Source organism: Taudactylus pleione, unplaced genomic scaffold (assembly GCF_031769625.1).
Source record: "Taudactylus pleione unplaced genomic scaffold, aTauple2 ptg000652l, whole genome shotgun sequence".
In the NCBI taxonomy this organism is placed as follows: domain Eukaryota; kingdom Metazoa; phylum Chordata; class Amphibia; order Anura; family Myobatrachidae; genus Taudactylus; species Taudactylus pleione.
In genome coordinates this window covers 3,793,948-3,805,456 of record NW_028285054.1, presented here as the reverse complement: position 1 = coordinate 3,805,456, position 11,509 = coordinate 3,793,948, and positions in this window count along the sequence as shown.

Sequence of the window (11,509 nt, the reverse complement as noted above, 5' to 3'; positions counted from 1 at the left end):
GCTTGATACATCTTCCTATTTGAAAGTAAACATCATAGATGACCTCTGGAGAGGAATTCAGATATCACTGTACAGTGATACTATAGACCAGACACAGTCCTCAAGGCTCCCCAACAGTTCAGGTTTTAGAGATAACCATGGATGAGCACAGGTGGTTAAATCAAATTGACTGAGGTACTAATTAAGTCACCTGTGCTCAACCATGGATATCTCTAAAACCTGAACTGTTGGGGAGCCTTGAGGACCGCGTTTGGAAACCTCTGCTATAGCCCATGGGCAACAAAGGTGTTAGCTAATTGGGCCAAGCTTTTTGGAATTAAATTTAAAAAAATGGGTAATGCAGTCTACAGCATTAGTTGTTCAGGCTTTGTTATATAGGCTAGTTATTTAAATCATGTTTAGAAATAGGTACCTAAGGGTCCCTGATCAGAAAACAAGCTAGGGTCATAAATTAGGTAAATACGATGAATGCTAATCCAAAAACAGGGGCATAGAGCTGAGAATCTTTAATATGCCCCAAAACCAGCCTCTCTTTTTATTGGTGTGATGGGATTGGTGTGATGTTTTCTGCACTATTGTCTAACTGAGGAGGCAAAAGGAGTATTTGACCTGGGACCAGTGGAGGCTCCAGAGGTGGGGCTGCAGCGCAGTCCAAAATTCAAATAGGGGAGCCACACCAACTGCCAGTGAATCTCAGCATCTATGCTTGGCAGTGTGTGAAATGACAGTTGGTGTGACTCCCCTATTTGAAGTTTGGACTGTGCTACAGCCCCACCTCTGGAGCCGCCACTGCCTGGGACCATGAGGATAGGACTAACATTAGGCTCACATGTAATCATAGGCGAAACTAGAGATCTGGTAATGGGTGGTCCCAGTTTTAGCTCTGTGTCAGATATGTATGTACTGTGTATATATATATATATATAAAAACAATTGGCTTTGATCCACGACACTCAAACATCTGCAGTGCCAGTGGTATGCGACCACACCATTTAAATGAAAAATAAAGAAAATCATACAAACTCAGCACTCACCATTATATTCTAAACTGTACTTTTAATTCCAGGGAATGTTAGTTCCAAGTATTGTAACAATTTGTCAAGCTGACCAACTATGTCACAGTCTTCCCATTCTGGTCAGTCCCTACTCTGACGCTCAAAAAATATGGGATGTGGATTGAAAGATCTACAGTAAAAAGGTAGACAATGTCTAGATAGACACCAGATGTTAGACAGTAAATAGGTCGACAGGGACAAAAGGTCGACAGGGACATAAGGTTGACACACTAAAGTTCGATATGTAAGACGGTCAACAGGCACAAATGGTCAACAGGGTCAAAAGGTCGACAGGGACATAAGGTCGACACACTAAAGTTCACCATTGTTAAACTAGTTAACAAGTTTTCAGTTTAAACTCTGTGATAGCAGTTACCAGGTTTCCATAAGTATGACAGATAGTGTAGGACCTGCAGAGAAGTGGGGTCCTTTGATGTTGGCTCCAGGCTTAAATGCATTGATCAATCCATGAACCAAAACCCCATTATTTATGTATTATTGTGAGTGATTTAACAATGGCGAGTGCTGAGTTTTCTGTTTTTATTTATTTAAGCAATGTGGTCACAAGCCACTTGCACCCCAGGCCTGGGAATGGCGAGTGCAGGTTTGCACCCCAAATCTGGGAGTAGTGAGTGCAGTGGATTTTTGATTTTGTATATGTATATATATATATATATATATATATATATATATATGCACACATAAGGCCAGATGTACTAAGCTCTGTAAAGTGATAAAATGGATAGTGATAAACCACCGGCCAATCAGCTGCCAACTAGGGATGTGCAGGCTCGGATAGGTTCGAGTTTGCACGTTGAGTTCGGATTTTTCCCTCCAAAAAAACGGAACTCAGAAAGGGGCAAAACGTCATCTTACATGGACGAACATCATCATTCCTGGACTTTTGTCCAGGAATGATGATGTTCGTCCATGTAAGATGGCGTTTTGCCTCTTTCTGAGTTCCGTTTTTTTGGAAGGAAAAATAACTCAACGTGCAAACTCGAACCTATCCGAGCCTGCACATCCCTACTGCCAACTGTCATTTTTCAAACACAGCCTGTAACATGACAGTTGGGAGCTGAGTGGCTGGCCATTTATCACTCTCCAGTTTATCACTTTTCTGAGCTTAGTACATCTCCCCCATACATGCATACATACATACATACAAGAGTTGCCCCCTGCAGAGCACCTGATAGTGAAAAGGGAATTTTTGCGCGCTGCAGGCATTCTCCAAAAAGAGGTGTGGCCACTCAAACAGGGGCTAGTGTCTCCAGCCAGACCCCTTCTGTGTCTCTCCTGCCAGACCCCCTTGTGTGTCTCTCCAGCCAGATCCCTTTTCTGTATCTCTCCAGCCAGATCCCTTTTATGTGTCTCCCCTGCCAGACTTCCTACTGAGTCTCCAGTCAGACTTCCTTCCATGTCTCCAGCCCAGCCAGCCACCCATCTGTGTCTCCAGCCAGCCCCCAATCTGTTTCTCCAGCATAGCCAGCACCCACACTTACTTTCTTGTTGTTGCTCCAAGTCAACGTGACGTGGATCTTCTCTTGCAGCGGCCCAGTGTGACAAAATGACGTCATGCGCCAGGTCTCCAAAAAAAAGTTTACTGCATGGCGGTGGGTGGGGCTGTGGGCCGTCAAGCAGGCAGTGAGTGTGGTGGTGGGGCGGCCAGGCAGGCCCGCCAAGAGCCGTGGCGGGGCCCGGCAATAGGGGCCATGGCCTAATCGCGGCAGGCATGGCCACGCCCCCTTGGTGAGAAAAAAAAGATTTGCAGCGCCCCCTCAGCCCGGCGCAAAGCCAGGGGGGGCACGATCAGTGTGATCGCTCCCCCGCACAGGCATAGGAGACTGCTGTGGCTGCTGCTCAGCAGCCACGAGCAGTCTCCAACTGCAGCTCAGCACACGCTGTGTGCTGGGCTGCTGTGAGGGGGGGAGCGGCGCCAGACCCGGGCCCCTCAGGAAGCCCAGGCCCGGGTAATCTGTACCCTCTCCCCCCCTCTCGGCGCCCCTGTGGCCAGGCAGTGTCGGATCAGCGAACAGGGCTAATGGGTGGTCTGGTGCATCCCCAGACCACCCCCCAGTTTTGCCTATGCATGTAATGAAGACTGGACTGGGGAAGCCATCTGGTGTTCTAGGAAATAAGAACCTTGGGAATTGTGTGGAGAAAATACTCTTTAAAAATCTATATAAGCCTAAGACCTCATGGGTAAATGGTAAAATGTAAAAAAACATCAACAAAGAATAAAAACCACATATACCAAGAAGAAAAGTAAGTAGTTTTAATGGGTGCACTGGGACCCACGTTGGTAATTTAAAATGTAATATTTTTAATAGGTATGCATTAAAATATCTCACTGTATTAAATTTGGTAAGATGGTGAACTATACAAAAATAGAATTGTGCAAAAGTGATGAAAATAATGTGTGTAATAAAATATGCGAAACAAAACCATTGTCAATTTGTCATTCTTTCAATATGATCAGTGTTTAGTAACACAGTGGTTCATTACTTATTATAGTTTATTCTGTCATATATGTTGCAAATAATTATTTCTTAAGGCTAAATGCCTTCATCAGCTTCTAGAAGGAAGTAGCAAATTGTATCAAACAATACAGTGACTAATAATGTGTATAGTCAATATTCCAAACTGATAGTGTCTTCTCTTCCTATGCTTAGATGTCTTATCCTTATGTATTGCCATGCAATGCTTATAGTAAATATTTCTTAGCTATGCAATATGTAGAAATATATGTTGTAGTTCTGAGTCTCTTAGCTATAAAGTTTAATCCCACACAGCAGGTATATTATGTTAGTATATAGTTGGTCAACACACCTAGTATTAATGGGTCTCCACTATATGTGATATATATTAGTAGTTCCCATTATATCATATGTGTGTGAATCACATACCATAAAAAATGTTTATAAGTAAAAATGTTAACCTTTGCAGCTCTGGGTTTTCATGTATACAATAATGCAGCTGAACCTTTAGGCAATTGCAATCATTCCCAGCACTGCGTATAGCACATGTATCATTTTATACATCAGTAGCTGGAGTATAGGCCTCATATATTTAACACAGCTTTCAATAATTGTAGGCAATAGCAATTAGTCTCAGCACTATGTATAGCGTATATATCATTTTAACTTAGACATCAATGGCTGGGGTTTATATCCATTTAGCAACATATTAATATTGAATTTAGGGCCTGATTCAGACCCACTCGCGAGCGGCTGTCCGCTGGCAAGTGGGTCAATGGTGTGCACTGCGCATGCACACGACGGAGGGAGCTCCATCGTGCGCATGCGCGAGACGCGACGAGCGAAGGACTTTCCATCGCTCATTGTGTCTGATCAAAGGGGGCGTGCTGTCGATGTTGATTGACAGCACACCCCCTTTGGTGGGCGTGCCGGGGGCATGCCTGCCAGACGGAGGCGTTCCCAAGGGAACGCCTACCGTCAGAAGCCGGCCCCACTGACATCACTAGTGATGTCAGTGGGAGTGATTTTGGCTCTGATAGAGCCAAAATCACTCCTGGCCTTGCGGTTGAGAAACTCAACCGCAGGCTTCTGCTCGCACTGGCGATGGTCGCGATGGTCAAGACCATCGCGACCATCATCCTGCATGCTCGTATAGGCTGTGGGTGGTGACCCACAGCTATACGAGCGTCCAGGAGGATGCTCCATAGTTATGGAGGTGGGCCCTGCTTCAGAGCGAGTGCTCTGGTCCGAGCGTCCGGCTCTGAATCAGGGCCTTAGTCACATGACATTAACAATAAGTTACAGATAGCCTGAAAGATTAAAAACCTTAACCCAAAATGGGATTCTAGCTAATCAGGAGCTCGCTGTCATTTCTATACAGTGGTTCGGAATTCTCCCATAGGTACCAAATTCTGAAGCCTGATATTAAACATTAGCCTGCCAGAAACTAGTCAGACTTACTCATAGGAATAAACCGTTAATCAGTACAGTTGTGCAGATGGTTGGGGCCCAGAGAAATACTTTTTGTTAGTAGTGTGAAACAGTAAAATGTGCGTATAAAATGTTTTTGTTCAAAGTAGTATGGTTCCATTGGCCTTTCATTGGGTCATAGAGCAGCATAGCTAGATTTTCCATTAGGGTTCCTGGGTAACTGTCTCTGTAGAAAAGTATATTGGCTCTCCCTAACTGTCTCTGTAGAGCAGAATATTAGCTCTCCCTAGCTGTCTCTGTAGAGCAGTATATTAGCTCTCCCTAACTGTCTATGTAGGGCAGTATATTAGCTCTCCCTAGCTGTCTCTATAGAGCAGTATATTAGCTCTCCCGAACTGTCTCTGTAGAGCAGTATATTAGCTCAACTGAACTGTCTCTGTAGAGCAGTATATTAGCTCTCCCTAGCTGTCTCTATAGATAGAGCATTATATTAGCTCTCCCAAACTGTCTCTGTAGAGCAATATATTAGCTCTCCTGAACTGTCTCTGTAGAAAAGTATATTAGCTCTCCCTAACTGTCTCTGTAGAGCTGTATATTAGCTCTCCCTAGCTGTCTCTATAGAGCAGTATATTAGCTCTCCTGAACTGTCTCTGTAGAGCAGTATATTAGCTCTCCCTAGCTGTCTCTATAGAGCAGTATATTAGCTCTCCTGAACTGTCTCTGTAGAGCAGTATATTAGCGCTCCCTAGCTGTCTCTATAGAGCAGTATATTAGCTCTCCTGAACTGTCTCTGTAGAGCAGTATATTAGCTCTCCCTAGCTGTCTCTATAGAGCAGTATATTAGCTCTCCTGAACTCTCTCTGTAGAGCAGAATATTAGCTCTCCTGAACTGTCTCTGTAGAGCAGTATATTAGCTCTCCCTAACTGTCTATGTAGGGCAGTATATTAGCTCTCCCTAGCTGTCTCTATAGAGCAGTATATTAGCTCTCCTGAACTGTTTCTGTAGAGCAGTATATTAGCTCAACCAAACTGTCTCTGTAGAGCAGTATATTAGCTCTCCCTAGCTGTCTCTATAGAGCAGTATATTAGCTCTCCCGAACTGTCTCTGTAGAGCAATATATTAGCTCTCCCGAACTGTCTCTGTAGAAAAGTATATTAGCTCTCCCTAACTGTCTCTGCAGAGCAGTATATTAGCTCTCCCTAGCTGTCTCTATAGAGCAGTATATTAGCTCTCCTGAACTGTCTCTGTAGAGCAGTATATTAGCTCTCCCTAGCTGTCTCTATAGAGCAGTATATTAGCTCTCCTGAACTGTCTCTGTAGAGCAGTATATTAGCTCTCCCAAACTGTCTCTGTAGAGCAGTATATTAGCTCTCCCTAGCTGTCTCTATAGAGCAGTATATTAGCTCTCCCTAGCTGTCTCTATAGAGCAGTATATTAGCTCTCCCTAGCTGTCTCTGTAGAGCAGTATATTAGCTCTCCCTAGCTGTCTCTGTAGAGCAGCATATTAGCTCTCCCTAGCTGTCTCTATAGAGCAGTATATTAGCTCTCCCAAACTGTCTCTGTAGAGCAGTATATTAGCTCTCCCAAACTGTCTCTGTAGAGCAGTATATTAGCTCTCCCTAGCTGTCTCTGTAGAGCAGTATATTAGCTCTCCCTAGCTGTCTCTGTAGAGCAGTATATTAGCTCTCCCTAACTCTACAGCAGTGGCACAGGGGTACTTTTCAGTTTTAACTTGTGAACATGACTTTTCAGCTTTACCCAGTTTTCTTACCACATTATAAATTCACTATAACACTGAAAAAAAAGAAAAAGAAAGCCAGATCAACATATTGTACATTGCTTACTTAAATATAGTGGCCTCATAATACCGAACAGCAGACGGAAGATAATTCTCAGGGACTTTACAACCTTCAGCTGTCAGACAATGAATTTGTTTTACCATAAATTGCCCTGTTACCGAGGCAGAACACAGTTAATTTGCGACGCTGTAATCTTTTACATGCAGTTCTATGAAAGTTTACTCAGTCTTTGGAAATATGTGTCTGGGGAACAATGTGTTGTAGAAGTAGATATGGCTGTTTTTATAGGACATCAATTCTCAGTCCGCATATTTGCAAGGTAGACTGCACAAACCTTTCACTTACAGTGCCCGCTGTGACGATGGAGGCTGTTTGGCACTCTACCTTTAGAAGCACCGAGATACATTGTATTACGGCGTTGTTGAGAGAACAGACAAAATCCCCGGTAAAGTATGAATGACCATAAGCTATTTAAAGCTGTCAAATATGTTCAGCATCCAACATCTATGGCCTTTTTATTGGGTCTGTCGCTTGCTTTCACTTCCAAGCTGTGTCACATCATATTAAATGCTGCCGGCGAGTCTTAAAAGGACAATTGTGAGCCTATCTGGAAGTTTAGTATAGTGTAATAATTTCCCCTGGCGCCCACAAATCACGTACCCTTATCATTTTCCTTACCTTTTACGTCCATTATTCATAAAGGTCACCAACCCCTGTACTATTGTGTATTATAATGACTTGCCTTCTCTGTTCACAGAAATAGTCTGACTATTATAATTTTCAGACGTTGAGGTGCTGATGAAACAGACAAGATCTCCATTCTCACGTCACATCACCAGGCGCCCATAAAAGACTTATTGTCTAGGGACTGATTGCATTTTTGTTTCCCTACATATTCTAATGTAGTTGTATTACTGGCAACGATGAGAGGAAGACACCGTCCTCTCGGCTTTCTCTATGTCAATCAGAGTCTCCTACATTTCAAATGGGCAGATTTAAGGGCAGATAACAAAAGCTCATTTAGAGAGCACAGTTTAATGAGACACTAGTATGTAATATAATCATTTTATAAGGGAACCTGCCAATTTTGTGATTATAGAATAACGGATTGTATTATTCCTGAATAAATGATTCAGCTGTTAGATTTCACTGAAGGCTCTGGAATAGTCCTTCGCACATATATTATAATGAGGTGACTCTCAGGGTCTTGCTCTGCTCGCATTTATAGCAAGCTTTAGAAATATTAAGATAACAAGTGTTTCCATCATCTAGGCAGAGGTAATTGGCAACCAGAGAGTAGAGGGGTGCATTGGATAGAATCATGGAATAGATTATGACCAGATAGGGAGAGATTACGGGTCACGCGGGCCTAAAAAGGATCAAGGACCTAGTGTGAGAAGCAGAGGAGGTGCGACTAGTGCTTTGTTGGTGTGGCCAGTTTCATGTGGGCGTGTACACCCCCTGCACTATCAGCTCCAATGTCTACCTAAATAGGTAAAAGCATAAAATGGCATTATTTTGTGAATAGAACAGTCATTTTAATGCTTATAATTGATGGCCAACTGTGGTCAGTTGGGATACTGGTCATAACAATGATGTCAAAATGATGGGCCTATTTTTATGTGGAGAATGGGACTGTAGTCCCATACACCGCTTTATTAGTCTAGCCCTGCAATCAGGACACTATGGGCCTCATTCAGACCCGCTCCCAAGCGGGTCGATGGTGGGGCACTGCGCTTGTGCGGCATGCGCAATGCGCGTGCGCAAGCCCCGGAGCGAGTGAGAAATTCACTTGCTCCAGGGCTCGCTACAAACGGGGCGGCTGTCGATGTTGATCGACAGCTCGCCCCGTTTGTGGGCGGGTTGGGGGGTGTCTGGCTAAACGGAGGCGTTCCTGAAGGAACGCCTGCTGTTCGGGGGCGACCCTACTGACATCACTCGTGTCGCAGAGCTTCCACTGTTAGATCACAATCCACTTTCCTTCAGAAAGTGGATCGGTGGTCTCTGAAGCCTCTGATCACTTCAGCGTTCCCAGTGATGCAGTGCGTGGCACTGCACCACGGCACCGTGTGTTTCCAGTGACGTCACCCACGCACCCATGATGGGGAGGGGTGCGCCCTCTATGGGGTAATGCCCCTGTTCGACCGCACTGGTCGAACACCCCAAGAGCTGGCCCTGCTTTCAGGATATCCTAAAGTACATACCGCAGCACCATAAGCGTGACCTGTAAAGGAATCCCTTCAGTAGATTAATAGAGAAGGGCGACAGTCAATAGAATTAGGCCGAAGTTGAGTTCCAGAGAAGGGGTGCATGTTTGAGTGCATGTTTCCCCAGCCACGATGGAGCCCATATCGGGATGAAAAATTGTCCACTGGGCCCCTGGTGAGGCCAGAGATTCCATTTAGGTATCAATTTGAAAGGGGACTCGAGGGCTACGAGTGATCCTGGAACCCGGTGAATTCTTTCTGTCCGAGGAAGTCCTCGGCTGGATCCAGGCCACCATGCTCTGCCCTACCTGCTCTACCAAGGAACAGCAGCCCTGGAAGTCCCAATGAGAATGGATTTTGACCTCATTGGCAGGGGCATGCCTCCAAGAGCCCGGGGAAAATCTGTGTGTGTGGCGCAAAAGGGCCCAGCACCAGCTGCGTGATGTTCATGGGAATTCCTCTGCAGGAATGATAGCAGGTGAGCTATAGGGTGACAGAAGATGAGAACTTGGCCAGATCCCCAGGTGCCTGCACAGAGGGCAGTGCCTAGATGAGTTTGGCAGTGGACTCTCTGGGATGGGGGGGTGGCTAAATAGGCTTACAGGTCCACCTGGAGCCCAGGGGAGCCTCTCCGACTGAGACAGCCCAGGCTGGACTCCAGGAGCCCGGGAGTGCCTCTCCCAACCGAGGCCATCCCTGGCTTCCTACCCAACATGCTCTGCCCTACCTGCTCTACCAAGAAACAGCACCCCCAGTGGCTATCCTTGGAACTGCAGCCCTGGAAGTCCCAATGAGGATGAATTTGGACCCCATTGGCAGGGGCTTCCCTCCAGGAGCCTGGGAAAAATCTGTGTGCATGCCACAAAAGGGGGATGTGCAGCACCAGCTGTGTGATGTCTGTGGGAAGGAGGCGAGCTACAGGGCGACAGAAAAGAGAAAAGGCTAACTCCGGCACTCTGCGCTCCGGTCATGAGCACAAAATAATAAACAGCCTGGCCGGTCCTGGAGAACTTGGCCGGGTCCCCAGCAGCTGGCACAGGAAGTGGCACCACAGTAAGTCTGGCAGTGGGGGGAGGTGGTGGTTTAGTTGGCGAGGAGTCTGGGTGGACTCCCTGGAGGGGCTTAATAGTTGGATTCCCCCCCACCCACTTCCCACCAGACTGAAGCCATGAAGTCCAACAGAAGCTGGGTTCCCTTTCCAGGCAGCTGGCCTTGCATCCCCAGTGGGCGTCCCTTGCTCTCCGCCTACCTTCCCAGTTGCTGTGCGGGCATACCTGCATCCTGCAGCCCGATCGGTCCCGGAAACCTTGCTGGGTCCCCAGCAGCTGGCATGGAGAGCAGTGCCAAGGTGAGTCTGGCAGCAGGGAGGTGGTTCAGGTGGTGGGGAGGCTGGGTGGACTTCCTTAGGGGGAATAATGGTCAGATTCCCACCCACCCACTTCCCCCCTGGAGCCAGGAAGTCCACCAGAAGCTGTGGTTCCTTTCCATGCATCTGGCCTGGCATCCACTACAGCCCTCATGTGATAGCCGCGAGGGAGCCCGCAGAGGGGCCAGGGACATTTTTTTTAATTTTCCCCAGGCGTTGCAGTGTAGCCTGGTAGCCACTGGGGGGGAGCCATGGCAGTAGGGAGGGGGAAGAGTTGCACGCTACAGCCCACATGTGACAGCTGTGAGGAAGCCCACAGAGGGGCCAGGGGAATTTAAAATAAAACTTTCCCCGCGTACTGCAGTGTCACCAGGTGGTCATTGGGGGGCGCTGTGGTGGCTGGGGTTGGGGGGGAGTGGCACGGTACATCCTGCATGTGACATCTGCAAGGGAGCCCACAAAGGGGCCAGGGGAATTTAAAAAGAAAAAACATTCTCAGATGCTGCAGTACCAATTCCGGCCTATAGGGGGCTACTGAGCACCGGGGAGTGTTGTCTGCCACCCTGCCGGGCCCCTGGTACGCTATCCCTTCAGCCTTGTGTCTGTCTCTATGGAGTCCATCCTGGCCCCAAGAGTCAGCTGAGTTCCCTTGGAACTGCACCAATGGAAGTTGAGATGAGGCCGAACTTTCCCCCTCCAGGTCCTGTTCCAGGACCCTGGGTAAAGCTTGCTTAGGTGTGCCTAGTGCACCTACCGCAGCACCAGTTGCATGACCCTGGAAGGAAATCCTTCAGTAGATATATATATATATATATGTATATATATATATATATATATATATATATATATATATAGAAGGGCAACAGTCAATAGAATTAGGCAGTCCCTGGATGGATCCCGCCCACAGTGCGCTGCCCTACCTGCTCCACCCAGGAACAGCACTCCCGGGGGCCGACCTGGTAACCGCAGCCCTGGAAGTCCCGATGAGGATGGAGTTGAACACCATTGGCCAGGGCATGCCTCCAGGAGCCCGGGGAGAAATCATGTGTGTGCCGCAAATGGGGCCGCGCAGCAGCGGTGGCGTTATGTCTGTGGGAATTCCTCTGTGGGAATGATTTGAGATGAGGTACAGGGCGACAGAAAAGGCTGCCTCCGGTACCCTGATCGATGTGG